The following is a 15151-nucleotide window of genomic DNA, read 5'->3' as shown; positions in this document are numbered from 1 at the left end:
AGAGTTGCTGCAATTCTGGTGACAGAGATTAATGAAAATTGAAGTTGTCAGAAAATGGGATTTCAGCTGATCCCAGAGGAGCGCTTAGAATTTTAATATGTGGAAGAGAGAAAAAGCAGACTTTTCCAGGTCAAGGACAGCAAGAATTTTTTTTTGAAAGCATGGAGAGAAGCCCTTAGAGTGGGACCAAGGTGAAGTGCTCTCCAGCCAAGTTTCTCACCTGAGTAACGGGACCTGGAGCCCCAGTACTGGTTCACATTATTTACTGAAATGTCACCAAAATATGTGCCCCCAAACACCTAGGTATAAGTTCTTTATATTTATATGACTATAGTGTTCTCCTTTGGTTTCCTTGGGAGTTAGTTTCAGAACCTCTCCTTTGAATATCAAGATCTACAAGTTCCTTATGTAAAACAGTGTTGTACTTGTATGTAAACTACACACAACCTTCCACGTACCAAATACAATGTAAATTCTATGTAAATAATTTATGCTGTTGTTTAGGGATTAATGACAGGAAAAAAAAATTCTACTTGTTCGGTAAATGCCGCAGTCCGGCTGCAGCAAAATAACTGGGGGGTGATGAGCAACTTGTGTAGATTGATACAGCAGGAGTGGGAGCCCTTTATTGCAGGACAGGAGCAGTATTTATACATTCCACACAGCTTATCTAATTAGCATAAACTAGATACATCAGTCAACCAATAAGGAATCTCCACACTTAATGGCTCGCTTTTGTTACTTCTCAAACCACTCCCTCTGGCATTTTGCCAGGCACCATCCAGACTTGTTTATGAACTCTAACATTCCCCTGGCAAAATGCCAGGTGTTATTTTGACTTGTTTACAGACTCTAACAGGTAAAGACAACTTGCTGTTTTGTTTTAACTACTGGGCAGGATCTGGGTTCAGGGAAGAGGTGCAAGATGAAGACACAAATATAAAATTTAGCTGCATAAAGATGATTCTTTTTCCCCCTACCAGGGATTGAACTCAGAGGTGCTCTACTACATACACCACCTCCCTTTTAAAATTTTTGAGGCAGGGTCTCAAAATTGACTCAGATTGACCTTGAACTTCCAATCTTCCTGCCCCAGGCTCCCAAATTGCTGAGATTACAGGCCGGTGTCACTGTACCCAGTTTTCTAAATACTCTTTATCCTAAATCAGCTAAATGTGAAGACACAGAATCCACGGATATGGAAGGTCAACTGTAATGGCACATTAATTCAGTTATATCTATTTAATTGAAAACCCAAAATAAATCACAAGTTAAATACAAGCAAAACCATAAACCAATGATAATTTTTTTGTAGGGAAAAAATTATAGAATAGATTTGTTTTAACCAGGTATTCATTCGTGAAATTGGGGGAAAAAAGAAATATTTTAATAAAAAATTTTATTGCATATTTAGTGCTATACCTGTGTATAATGAACTGTTACAACTTTTCACACGTAAAGAAAGAACCTGGCAATACATTTGCTGAGAGCAAGATTCTTCTACTGAGAACCACACTGGTTCAGTCATCCTATCATTTTTCTCTATTCTGGTGAATAAAGAAAACTCATACAACACAACCAGAAGTGTTTGGCATTTGTATCAAGTGAGAGTAGCTGGTAACAATTATATTTTTACATTATTTAGCCATGCATTTTCATTTTAGAAATGAGAAATAAAACTCTTCATTAATCAAATTAAAAAAAAAAAAGTCTAATCTCAATCCATGAAAATGTCTTTTTGCATGAGAGGAGACACGGTGTTGGGGAACAAATGGGCCTGGTAACTGCTAGGCAGACGCTGTACCACTGAGCCACATCCCCAACTTCTAACTGCAAATACACAAGAGAGGTTGTATCTTTATCATTGTTCGTAAGAAGAAATCAACTCAAATAATAACATTTACCAATGTTTAGCGAAAACCTATTTTGTGCCAGGAACTCTGCAGTTTTCGCAAAGATGTTCTCATTATCTTCCCATCATCCCTGTGTGAAATAAATAACATTTTTAATTCCCATTTTTCAGAGGAGGATACTGAGGCATAGAGAAATTTACTCACTCACTCACTGAAGATTACATAGCCTGATTACATAGCCTGGAATTCAGGCTTCTAATTCCAGAAACTCCTGCCCCCAGAGGTATCAGAACAGTCTCAGAAAAAAGATCCGGCCCATCTGACCACAGCCAGATCTTTTGACATCACATTCAAATATAAATGGTTTTGTTTGTTTTTTATTTGTGTGCTGGGTATTGACCCAGGGCCTCACACATGCTTGTGTGCTTTACCACTAAGGTACACCCCGCCCTCCAGTTTTTACTTCAGGGAATCCTGAAGTGCATGCGCAATTATAGACATAAGCATTTATTTGTTCTCCCAGAACATATTTTTAAAAATAAGCAGATGCATGATACTTATAATAATTTATGATATTTCAGAGACTTGGAAACAGGATGTGAAAGTTCTAGAACTCACCAGCTCCCAGGATGAGAAGCACAGGGGAGTGGTCTAAAGAGATAATGGGTTGGGGTGTTGGGGCGGGCCAGATCACAGAGGGTGGCATAAAACTGGCTGGCGGTGGATGAGCTCAGCCTCTGTCCAAGTGGAAAAGAGACATGATAAGGGTGGCCTGGGAGGAGAACCAACACTGCAGCCACAGGTCTGCTCAGCGAGGCACAGCTGCAGGAAGTTCGCTGTAGGAGTCATGTTTCCAGAACAGAGAGAAGGATCTGGGATTGCCCACATTTAACCCAGACCTCCAGTGCCAGCTCAGAACAAGAGATCCCAGGTCGATGAGGGAAGTAATCTGCACCCATTACCTCTGAGGTTCCCCTCTGTGTATATCAGCATAGAATCGAGTTCACCGGTGGGGAAGGTAAGAAAGCTTCAAGTGAAATGTATGCTTACTTGCTTGCTTGTTTGTTTTCTGTCTGCCTTTTTGTTTTTTTTTTTTTTTTTGGTGATACTAGGATTTGAACCCAGGCACACTCTACCACTGAGCTATAACGCCAGCTCTTTTTATTTTTTTTTTTATTTCACTAAGTTGTCTAGGCTGGACTCGAATTTGCAATCCTCTTGCCTCATCCTCCCAAGGAACTAGGAGTAGTTGGGATTATAGGTATGCATCACTGCACCCCAGCTGAAAAGCTTTATTAAATGTTAATATTTTTATGGGCAAGAGAAATACTTTTTTAAATGCAAAGGATATTGTTTTGAATCGTTAAATGGAGTCTGTCATTTTCCTATTCTTGTATACTTCTTTCCCTGTCTTGTATATCCTGTATACACGTATAGGATGTGTAGATATTAGAATGTTATTCATAGCAGTCAGATCACTTCATGAACTACTTAATGCATGAAAATGGGTTTTCCTCTTATTCAAAAAATCTACATCTATTTTAGCCACATTTTCCAGCTGTCATAAATCCAGAGTATGAACACATTTAATCATTTGTAAATGCTTACTTTGCTACTCATCAAATAATAACTTGAAGCAAGTTTAAAAGATTTTATGATTCAGCACATTTCCTTTAAAATAGATCTCATAACCTGAAATTAGATGCCACTCAACCTTTAAACTGGGAATACTTTGTAAACTTTTTAAGTGAAATTCTTCTTTATTGCATCTATGAAATCCAACCAAAGAATAATATGAAATGAATCTAATGGACAATTTTTCCCTTGATGAAGAGGAAGTGAAAATGGAAACTTCTGCAAAAGGACTGAGTCACCCATGGTACTTCCAACAATCTAACAAGTGGTCATCAAAAAAAGCAGTTCTAGGGATGCGGATATAGCTCAGTTGGTAGAATGCTTGCTTTCCATGCCCAAGACCCTGGGTTCAATCCCCAGCACCACCAAAAAAAAAAAAAAATCAGTTCTGATAAAATTTGAAGAATATTATTCCTAATGATCTTCTTCCTTTGAGGTTATGAAAGGGCAACATCTGAGAGATGAGAAAAATTGCTAACAAAATGCAACTGATGGCACTGTGTTCCTCTCCAATACAGGTGTGACGGTCACCCAGTCACCCACCATCAGCTTGGGGACAGTGAATTCAGCAAATGATATGCAGATTCTTCAAGGCAGAATAACTGTAGAAAATCTTCAAAGGTACACATACCAAGTTTTTTTCTCTCTTAACTAATTATAAACTAAAGGCCACCTGAGCACTCTGTCATTTAAAGAGGGAGTTTTTTCCCTTTCCACATTTTTTATTGGTGCACTTTAGTTGTACATAATGATGGGATTTGTTGTTATATGTTTGTACATGCACACGTGGTGAATATCTCTCTATAATTTGGTGAATATCTCTCTTCAGCCCTCCCCTGCTCCATCCACCACCTCTCAACCCCTGGTCCCTTTCCTCTACTCTTGATTTTCATAAAATTTCCCCACCCAACCTTACTTTTTTTTTTCCTGTCTAGCTTTCACATAAGAGAGAAAGCATAAGACCCTTGACCTTCTGAATTTGGCTCATTTCGCTTAACATAATGTTCTCAAGTTCCATCCATTTTCCTGAAAATGACATGATTTCATATGCAAATGACATAATTTTATTTTTCTTTGTGGCTGAACAAAATCCCCTTGAGTATGTATACCATATTCTCTTTATCATTTCCTGGATGGAGAACAGTAAAAACTAGCCAAAATTGGGGGTCTGACTCTACACTTTACTGTAGCATTCTCAATCTTCTTGGCTGAAGGAACTAAAAAAGACTTTAAAATGTGTCAGAGCCATGTCATGACATCAGTCCTCAGGAATGTTAGGAGAACCATCTGAAAACTAGGAATCTACAAAATCCTATGACTTTATTAAAATATTACAAGCTGTTTAGGAATCTCAGGGATTAGAGAGACAAGGAATGGCAGGCCAGTTGCCCTTAGTCATCTGCAGTCTCAAGAGTGACAACTGCATGGATGTCACTTGTCCTATGTTCATAGCTGGTCTTCACAGTTTCTTGCCTAGAGTGTTGCAACTGGGGAGAGTTATGGAGACCCACCTCAGCATTTGCAAAAAATTCTGAGGAGTTTGCCTCCTTATGAGTTAACCCTCCCACGAATCTTTTCTCAAATGTCAACTCTACCCCACCCAAAACTAATGCAATGGAAACCATTGAGTTCTTCTGGTTTCAAATTGCTACTCTCAACATCACTGCATTTTCCTTGATTTCCCTTGGAAGTCTTACCTTGGCCCAGGTTGACCTGGAACCATCCTCTAATCACCAAAAAGTTCATGAACCTCACACAAAAAGACAAAACCTTCAGGTCTGGCCTGAATTTCAGGTTTGTCTTTGTGGGTTGTTTTATCCAGCTCTTCTAATGCTTATGAAATTAAACAGTTTGTCTTCCTTCAACAAAAGACACATGAAGAAGAGGAATGGCTGGAAGTGTCCAGCACCTAGGGAGTGGCCTTGACGTCACATCATAAGCATCAGCAGTTTTCCTTCTGTTCTCAGAGCTTTCTCTGCAGAAGGGCTGGAGTATTACCATGAATGGCTGATAACTACCCTGTGTCACATGTTTGTCACCCACAAGCTCAATCAGTAGTAACAGAAGACAAGTTAAAAGGAAGATCTCAGGAAATATTCCAAACAGAAACTAAAAAGGATAAACATAGATAAAGTTCATGAAGTGTGACTTCATTGAAGTTCTTTATCTTCTTGAGTCAGTTTGCCAAGCATTTCTTGGTAAACCTCTAGCCCAGGACATCATTGTTTCTGTGGAAAAGAAAGAGGTTGGCCTGTAGTATAGAAACTATAGAAGATCTAAAACACTTGAGTACTGGAGGCCACCCTTCATCCCGGGAGATCACTGAAGACCTGATTCATCAAAGCATCTATCTTGGTTTCTTTTGTGCAATGAAAAGGTCACTTTTCTGGAACTCTGTGTTGTTTGTTATGTAGCCAGTAATCTTTCACTTCACACTTTCCTCCCATTCATGGCTAAATCCACCCCTTGAAGCATTACATCCTTTTCATTTTTTTTTTTTTTTTTTTTTTTTGCGTACTCTATGGGTAAACAGAAATAAGTGTTTCTCAAATACTGGATCAGAGTCACTTGCTCAAATTTAACAGGCAGGACACTTATTTCTTAAAACTCTGCGGGTTCCCTGTGAGAGCTGGCGTTGATCTGCTTTTTCCATTTTTGGGCTGGAAATTTCAAATACAATGTCTAACTGACTGCTGGCTTTCAAGACCTCTGTCCCTCCTCATCCAACTCCGTCATTTGAGCTAGATGAGATAAGCAGCTGAGTCATTTGGTACATCTGTATTCACACATCCACAGTCCTCTCAGCCAGCATATTTTGTAGAAAGAAATCAGTCCTTTTAGTGCTTGGACAGTCAGGTTTATAAAATAAGGACCACTTTACTGGACCATATGGCTTCAGAATGCTGCCCTGCACATTTTTTTATTACCCCTCTGCTCATGTCATCTGGGTATCACGTTCTTCAATTTAATATTTTTTCTGTCCTAAGAACTGCTCATCTGTAGCTTTTTGAAATTTTTGTCACCTCCAACGTACATAACTCAAGAAATAGAACCAGGAGATATTATTATAAACAAATCTCAGACATTTCCACTCTGGGTTGGCAGAAGATTATCTCTTGTTTTAAGGAAAGGTAATATAATAAGACACCAAAAAGGCAATTAAATCTCATCAAAAATATTTACACCCGAGGAACAGATTGCAATTTTTTTTTGTGGAACCTGGTTTTCAGCTTGAAATGCACCTGCCAAAATATGAATGGCTGTTATTGTACCTTCTGGCCTCTAATATTGCGCTGTCGGACAAGGTTTGGTGCACACAGATGGGATCATTTAGAACAGTGGCTACGTTGTTTGTAAGGAAATTGCTTAGCCCTGTTAATGCCTATTTGGGATGGAAATTTTTATCACCATAACTATGCCTTAGCTGTGCCTTCCCAGCACTTTAATTTTTAATAATATTGTATTTTAAGGCAAATTTAATACATCAATTGTTTAAGTGACTTCAAAATTCTCCATCAATTACAATAATAAATTACATCTTTTTAAGGAATCAATAGTAAACGTGGACCCTAAAAACTCTAAGATCATGGTTATCTAGTAAGCATTTAAATCTTTGCAGAATTGAGTTCTGAATGTGGGGGTGCTGTATGTGAAACAGACTCTTCATCTTTGTGAGCACCCTTATTGTCTTTATACATTGCTCATTAAAGAAGGCAACAGAACTCTAACATCATTTTAAAAGCATGTTTTCATTGTAAAACAATTACTGCCTAACATGAAATTTTTTATAGAGTTAAAAAAACAATAAGCTATATGTACATCAAGCCAGTCTTTGTGGATATATTCTAGGTAGAATAACAGAAAATCGCTGCTGTTTGGCTATTCTTTTATTTACTTATTAATTTATTTATTATTTGTTTATTTATTTAGTTTTGCAGTGCTGGGTTTGGGGCCCAGATCCTCATGCATGCTAGGCAAACACTCAACCACTGAGCTATGCCCCCATCCCCAAAAGCAGCAACTTAAAATGGTATTATCTAACACTTTACATAACTTGAAACATAGAATACAGGATTGATATCTTTCTTGTCTTATCTTTATAGCAAGACAGTTTAAATTTTCTGCCTTCTCTTCATTTTTCTTTTAAATTTGTGCATCAAGGTCTATTGCATGGTGTGGGACAGAGCATTTGTTTTGCTTTTTCCCTGCAAGAGTTAACAATCCAAAAACAGAGTCAATGCCTTCTCTCAGATAGGGCCAATGGTTTGTTTTGTTTGGTACCAAGGATTGAACCTAGGGGCACTTAACTATTGAGCTATATCCCTGGCCCTTTTTATGTTTTATTTTGAGACAGGGTCTTGCTAAGTTGCTGAGGCTGGCTTTGAACTTGAGATCCTCCTGCCTCAGCCTCCTGAGCTGCTGGGATTACAGGTGTGCAACACTGTGCTAAGCTCTAATGTCAGTTTTTGTTTGTTTGTTTGTTTGTTTTTAGTAGTAGATGGACACAATACCTTTATTTCATTTATTTTTGTGTGGTGCTGAGGATCGAACTCAGTGCCTCACACATGCGAGAAGAGCATTCTACCACTGAGCCACAATCTCAGCCCCATCCAATGCCAGTTTTTAAAGTAGCATCTTTTCCTACATCAGCCTCTTATCCCTTTAAGACAAAAAGACTGTCATGTGTTTTTCAGTAGCAGTCTGAGCAATACACAAGGGTTAGAATGTAAAAACACACGCATTTGCACACATATATGTGCATAATTAAATGAGTCCATTTAGGTAGTACATCTTTAAAGCCAGTGGATTCATGGAGGCAGAGGAGGGGGTGTTTCTGTTTTTGCAGTGCTAGCAATCCAACACAGGGTCTCACACATGCAGTAGTAGCTCTAACACTGAGCTACACCCACCGCCTGGTGAGCTAGTGAAATGAGAAATATCGTGCCCCTCAGGTTACACTGTATTTAGCTGGCTTCTCTATATTCTCATCAGACAGAGACCTGTCCCAGTAGAAGACCCTCTCAGTAAGCCTTAGGTACCCACAGAATAGTGCTTTGTTTGATATGATGAAGACACAGAAGGCAGGCATGCTGGCTGACCAGAGGAAAACCCTTTGCTCTTGCCATAATAATACATTCAGGCAGGAAGTTAGGAAGAAAATAGTTTTTCTCCTGGCAGCCGGGAGCTGGGAGTGGGGGGGATAGAGCTTAATTATGAAGATGGTGGGGGCTCAGGGACATTCACAAGTGGTGGTCAAGAAAAAAGAATGGGGTGATGTCATTCTTCACTGGGACAATCACTGAAATGAAATCAGGCCACACACAACAATAGTCTTGTTCTATTCTCAGAACCACAGTTATAAGAGATTATTTTGCTGGGATGTTTCTCAGTAGGGGTGTAAGAGCCGCTACTCACATAGAACTCTGCTCCCAGACTTGGAAGATGAGATGTGCAGAAATGGCCTACTCTGGGCTAACAGCACTTGTCTAAAATCACTGTGCCACAGTTTGGAATAGAAACTGGGTCCAGATTCTTGCAACATATTCAATTTAAAGAAACAGAATGCAATTATACAACTTGGTATCAGGCCAGATGTTTTAAATTGTTGCTCTTTTTTTTTTTTTTTGTAGGATGATTTTGAATGGCACACTGAAGTTAAAAATGGAATATATTCCTCAGTAGAAAGTTTCAGGAAGCCACTTCCTGAAAAGAAACACTGCCTTTGCCATGTTAGAGCATTTATGGAGTTGATTAATTCTGCTTTCAGAAGGAGCATTTGATCTTGTGTTCCTAGTTCCTGTGGCAAATGCATTCAATTTTAGGTTTCTTCTCTCAATGGTGTCCTGATTTGACCTAATTTATCTGCTTAGATTACACAAGAGTGCATCATAATTATAAAGGAAAGTTAGACTTTCGAAGAAGCATCCCTGGACTAATTAGGTGGAAAGGTCAAATCTTGTTATTAAGATTTTGTCATTTTTAAATAGAGCTTAAAAGAAATGTTTAGGGTTTTTTTTTTTTTTAATTTGTGGGGGTGGTCAGTACTGGGGATCAAACTCAGGGCCTTGTGTATACTAGCCAGCTGCTTTACCACATAGCTACTTCCCCAGCCTAATTTTTTTTTCCCCTATATGAGTATACTAGTAAAACTGAAACATTGTATGCAACCCTTTTACAACAGTATCTGTAACTTGGAGAATTTGTAGGGAATGTTCATTTTTGGAAACCCTCTGAGCTTTAAGTATATGCATATATTCAGAGTCAGGATCTCTTTCATAGATTACATGCCAATGTAAAAAATAAGTTGGATTTTAGTGGGAATTCATATCCATCTAATGCTTTTGCTCTCAAATTCCTAGGCAACCTTCATTAGAATCTAGGTTGTAAAGGAACTTGTGGTGTATATGGGACAAAGCTGTTTGAAAACTGCTTTGGATATGGCTATCAAAATAAAAAGAGGCATATTTTTTTTCTGTTTGTTTTTTTGCAAATTCTAAACTTCAGTGATTTCTGCTACCCTTATTTTAAAATGAAAGGTAATTTGGTTATAGAGTATTTGAGATATACTAATTATTTAGAAATTAAAAATAGCTAAAATTGATAGGTGTGATGGTACACATCTTTAATCCCAGCTACTCAAGAGGCTGAGGTATGAAGGTCTAAAGTTCAAGGCCAGCCTGGGTAATTGATGAACTACTCTGTTTCAAAAAGACTAAGGATATAACTCAGTAGTAGAGCACTTACCTAGCATGCATGAGCCCTGGGTTCAATCCCCAGCACTCTGAAATTTTCAAAAGTAACCAAAAATTTTATCAACAAATTGTCAGCACTATCAGAAGCTCCCAAATTTTCAGGACTCGACTTAATTGTTTTCTCTTCTATTTATTTTTGGTAACCTCTAAAGACATCCAAGTCCATTATCTATAGTCAGTGCTCATCAGCATCAAAAATACAGGTGTTATAATAAGCAAATCTGTTGTTTACAAAGCAAGTAAGCTAGTCGTGGCTTCTATGATGGAATTCACCATAAAATTATATTTAAAATTTCTTGCAATTACATTTTTTACCTTTTTTAACCCTTTTTTTGTGATCACATATTTTTAATTTTAATTTGTTATATATGACAGCAGAATGCATTACAATTTATATTACACATATAGAGCACATGTTTTCATATCTCTGGTTGTACACAAAGTAGAGTCACACCATTTGTGTCTTCATATATGTCCTTAGGGTAATAATGTCCATCTCATTCTACCGTCTTTCCTATCCCTATGCCCCCTTCCTCCCTTTTTCCCCTTTGCCTTATCTAGAGATCATCTAATCCTCCTATGCCCACCCCCTACCACCACATTATGAATTAGCAGCCTTAAATCAGAGAAGACATTCAGCATTTGGTTTGGGGGATTGGCTAACTTCACTTAGCATTATATTCTCCAACTTCATCTATTTATAGCAAATGCCATGACTTTATTCTTTTTTAATGCCAAATAATATTCCATTGTATACAGGACTTAAAAACACCATACTACAGGGACACAGCCACATCAATGTTTATAGCAGCACAATTCACAATAGCTAAACTGTGGAACCAAACTTCAGTAGATGAATGGATAAAAAAAAATGTGGTGTATATATATACACTTTGGAATATTATTCAGCAATTACATTTTGTACCAAAAAGGGATTTGATACATTTTCTACATTAAAAATGTATTCATTTATTTATTACATAAAATATGAATATCCCAAGAGATTAACTTCATCTGTATCCATGGGAGTCCAGTCCAGTCAGGGGTACAGGTGTGATGAGCTCAGCATTGCACAGTGTCCATAGGCCACGGCCCAGCAGTATTTGGAGTAGCCAGTGTTGTGCTACAGATAGGGCTATAGAGTTTCTTTCCTGGTGATAAGTGTGCTGTAATACAAGTCACATAATTCTGCTCTCCAAAGATCACTGAAGTGAGAATCAGGATGTTGGATCTGGTTTTAGGCATTTTATTTATTCTGTAACTCTGTACAAACTTAAAATATACTTGTTCCATTTTCCCTCATTGGGATGTTGAAAGTATGAAGCACTTTAGGGGGAAGCAGATGTAGGAAGCCACTCTAACATAACCTATTGTTCTTGTTGTAATATTAAGAGGCTAAGGTAATGTGTGGTAATCTTTAGTTCCCATCATCCTGTGTTATTCCCAGCACCTTATTTCTCCCTCATTATTCTTTTAGTTTTATGTCTCTCTCTGCCAGTAAACTAACCCCAGTGTGTGTGTGTTTGTGTGTGTGTGGTGTGTGTGTGTGTGTTTTGTGTTTTGATGGTTAGCAAAAATTCAAAAATGTTTTGCAAAGTAGAAAGGCGATAGAATAGGATTATAACTACATATTCACTGCAGTAAAAACACTAAAAAGCATAAAATAAAATAGAATGGATAATCTGTACTGGCTTAAGCACTTAAAACAGAATTAAAAAAATATAAAAGTAGTATGTATTGTCATATACACTGGCACTTGTTGGAATTCAGGTCAGGGTTGACTCCAAATCATCTTTGCAATTAGAAAGACGTCTAAGACTATTTCCCGGAGATGGTAGGTGTTATTGCTTTTAATATTTTGTTGATTGGCTTCTGTCATGCACTAAAATGGTTGAGAAATTGCTATCATCTGGATCCCCAGACAGAGGCCAGAGATAAAACATGACAACCCTCTGCTCACTGTCAGTGCCTGTCACAAGAGTGCCTTTCTCTCAGGGAAATATTCAATTTTCTTGTTGCCTTTTACACCCCCAAACATTGATTTATAGAGGAACTTCTTTCAAACATGTCGTAGACACTACCAGCTTAGTGGTTTATAAGGGCTGAACTGTCCCTTCTGGGTGAAAAGAGAGGAATGTAGTTTACATTTTTTGTTTAGAAGCCCTGCTAGTTTAAAGAGCTTTCTCTCTGGTTGTGGAAATATTACGACAGAGTTTGTATGGCAGGACTTGTGTATACATGTATGAATAACTATCTAGTGACAGCTTACCCCTAAAGGTGACAGACAATAATTCTGACTCTCAAAACTTTGGTTTTTTTTCTCTCCCCGACTCATGTGGGCAATAAGACCAGGCACTACCTCATCATAACTAGGTTGAACTATTGGCTTCTGCAGATGTCTGCAAATATAGAAAATGATATATGTTAGAGTGACGTAAGAAAGAGCTTTTCCTACTTCAGGGAGCCTTTGGGAAGAGCGCAAGAGCTATCACCTGGAAAGGAAATCTGATCTTTTAAAAATGGAAACCTCTTCCCCCCCCCCCACCCCAACTTGTAGTGACCCTGAAAGAAGTGTGCTATAGAGGCTAGAATCACAGATTCCGGAGCCAGATTACCTGGGTTTGAATCCCTGCTGTGCCATCTGCTAACTGTGACTTCATTTCTGTGTGCCTCAGTGTCCTTATCTGAGAAGTGGTGGACAGTAATAATCAACTTCATTCATCCGTGTTGAATGAAGGTTAGATGATTTCAAATGTTAGTAAGGGCTCAGAAAACGTCTAACATGTAATAAGGTGCTTTGTCCTTACAAGAGGAAATTTAAAATTCCAGTGATGAAGTAGACAATAATGCCACAAATGGGGAGGAGCCATTCTTGGCTCACAGCCCTTGTCCTGTGGAAACTGGTGTTAGAAAAGAGTAGGACATATGCATTTGCCTCCCAAACAATCAATGAAAATACCTTGCCTTTACACACTTAAAATACTCACACATCCACCCTCAACAGTTGTTGAGGAATTCAAATGATGCATGAATATGAAAGAACTTTGGGAATATTATCATCATTTTGATATGTACACATGGAGCACATGGAGAAACTTTAAAAAAAAATTTTTTTTAGATGTTGGTGGACCTTTATTTTATTCATTTATTTATATGTGGTGCTGAGAATCAAACCTGGTGCTTCACACATGCTAGGCAAATGCTCTAACACTGAGCCACATCCCAGCCCTGGAGAACCTTTTTGAAACCATTTTTTAGCTTTCTAATTTCTGACTTTCCTTTACATTTATGTAGTCTTTCATTCAACTTTTTCCCCCCATCCAACGACGATTTGACAAATATTGGCAAATAAACACTGAGAGTCACTTAAATCCTTTAAGAAGAATTTCCTGATGGGTTCTCAGGATGCTGGACCCAGATTCTGATCTCCAAACAGACTGGACACATATACCCGAGTCCACTCTCTCCCTTAGTGTAGCCTCACAGAGTTGGATGCTAAAGGCCACAAAGGAATAAAATGGGTCCGATTCATCAAACATTTTTTTAAGACTTATTTTTTTTTTAAAAAAAAAGCAGCTGTAGGTTCACAGCAAAACTGAGAGGAAGGTCCAGAGATATCCCCATGTCCTCACTCCACCCCGTCATATGCACAGCCTCCCCCATTGTCCCCACCGCCCCCAGAGGGTCTACCTGTTATATCTGTTATTTGAGGGGATTTAAGAACCTACATTGTCACACCATTGTCACCCAGAGTTCATGTTTTATATCAGGGCTCATTCTCAGTATTATTCTATGGGTTTGGATAGATGTTTAATGACATGTGTCATCAAAACAGTTTTTAATAGTTTATTTGCAAATTATGTATGTTTGTTAATTTTTTAGAGCTATATTACGGTGCTATTTAAATGATGTGATACTAAAGCTCCAGGTTGACAACTGTACAGCCTCCTCCTCTTCAATTTGTGCTATTATTCAGATTCTTTTGTTGAAAATAGGGGAAAATATCTTTAGAAAATTATGAAAGGAGCCGGGTGTGGTGGTGCATACCTGTAGTCCCAGCGGCTTGGAGCCTGATGCAGGAGGATCACAAGTTTGAGGCCAGACTCCGTGATTTACTCAGGCCCTAAGCAACTTAGTGAAGCCCTGTCTCAAAATAAAAATAAAAAATAAAAAGATCTGGGGATGTGGCTCAGTGGTTAGGCACCCTGGGTTCAATCCCTAGTACCAAAAGAGAAAGAATATTGAGAAAGGAAATCTCATGAAGAAAAGTTTAAGTATTTTGGATTTTTTTTTCACCAAGTGGAGGGTACTAACTCTCCTTGTATTTTATACTTTTGAAAAAGATATTTTATCTTATTTTATTTTACTTTTTGGTACCAGAGATCAAACCCAGGGGTGCTCTTCCTCTGAACTACAGGGTCTCACCAAGTTTGCTAAGGCTGGTCTCAAACTTGCGTATCTCCCTGCCTCAACCTCTCAAGTTGCTGAGATTACAGGCATATGCCCTTGCAATTGACATAGAAAAAGGCATTTTTATATATAGAATTCAAAATTCTTTTTAAAAAACATTTATTTTTTTAATTGTAGCTGCACATAATACCTTTATTTTATTTATTTTTATGTGATGCTGAGGATCGAATCCAGGGCCTCACACATGCTAGGTGAGCGCTCTACCACTGAGCCACAACCACAGCCCTAGAATTCAAAATTCTGATTACATAGCATATGTTGTTCAAAGTTCTTAAAATAACCAATTTTGGATGTTTTAGTTTTTCACTTCTTTTTCATACATAGGCATGCCAAGAGCTGGCAAGACACCGAAGAAAGAGTAGAAAGATGAAGGAACCAGAGAGCAAGGGTTTTAAGGAGATGAAAGGACTCAAAGTAGGGAAAGGAGAATGGAGTTTGCCA

The 15151-nt window shown here is 38.2% G+C and overlaps 1 protein-coding gene across 1 annotated transcript in view; it reads left to right on the top strand.

The window, feature by feature from the left end:
- Sulf1 (sulfatase 1) overlaps positions 1 to 15151 on the top strand; it is a 177586-nt gene that overhangs the window by 35287 nt on the left and 127148 nt on the right. Inside the window, 1 exon segment of the mRNA XM_058573980.1 lies at positions 4007 to 4109. The gene's annotated coding sequence lies outside the window, so the exon portion shown is untranslated.

The sequence above is a fragment of the Marmota monax genome, unplaced genomic scaffold (assembly GCF_021218885.2).
Source record: "Marmota monax isolate L192 unplaced genomic scaffold, Marmota_monax_Labrador192_F-V1.1 WCK01_AAM20220418_F8-fsc00044, whole genome shotgun sequence".
In the NCBI taxonomy this organism is placed as follows: domain Eukaryota; kingdom Metazoa; phylum Chordata; class Mammalia; order Rodentia; family Sciuridae; genus Marmota; species Marmota monax.
This window is presented reverse-complemented; position numbering and strand designations above follow the sequence as displayed.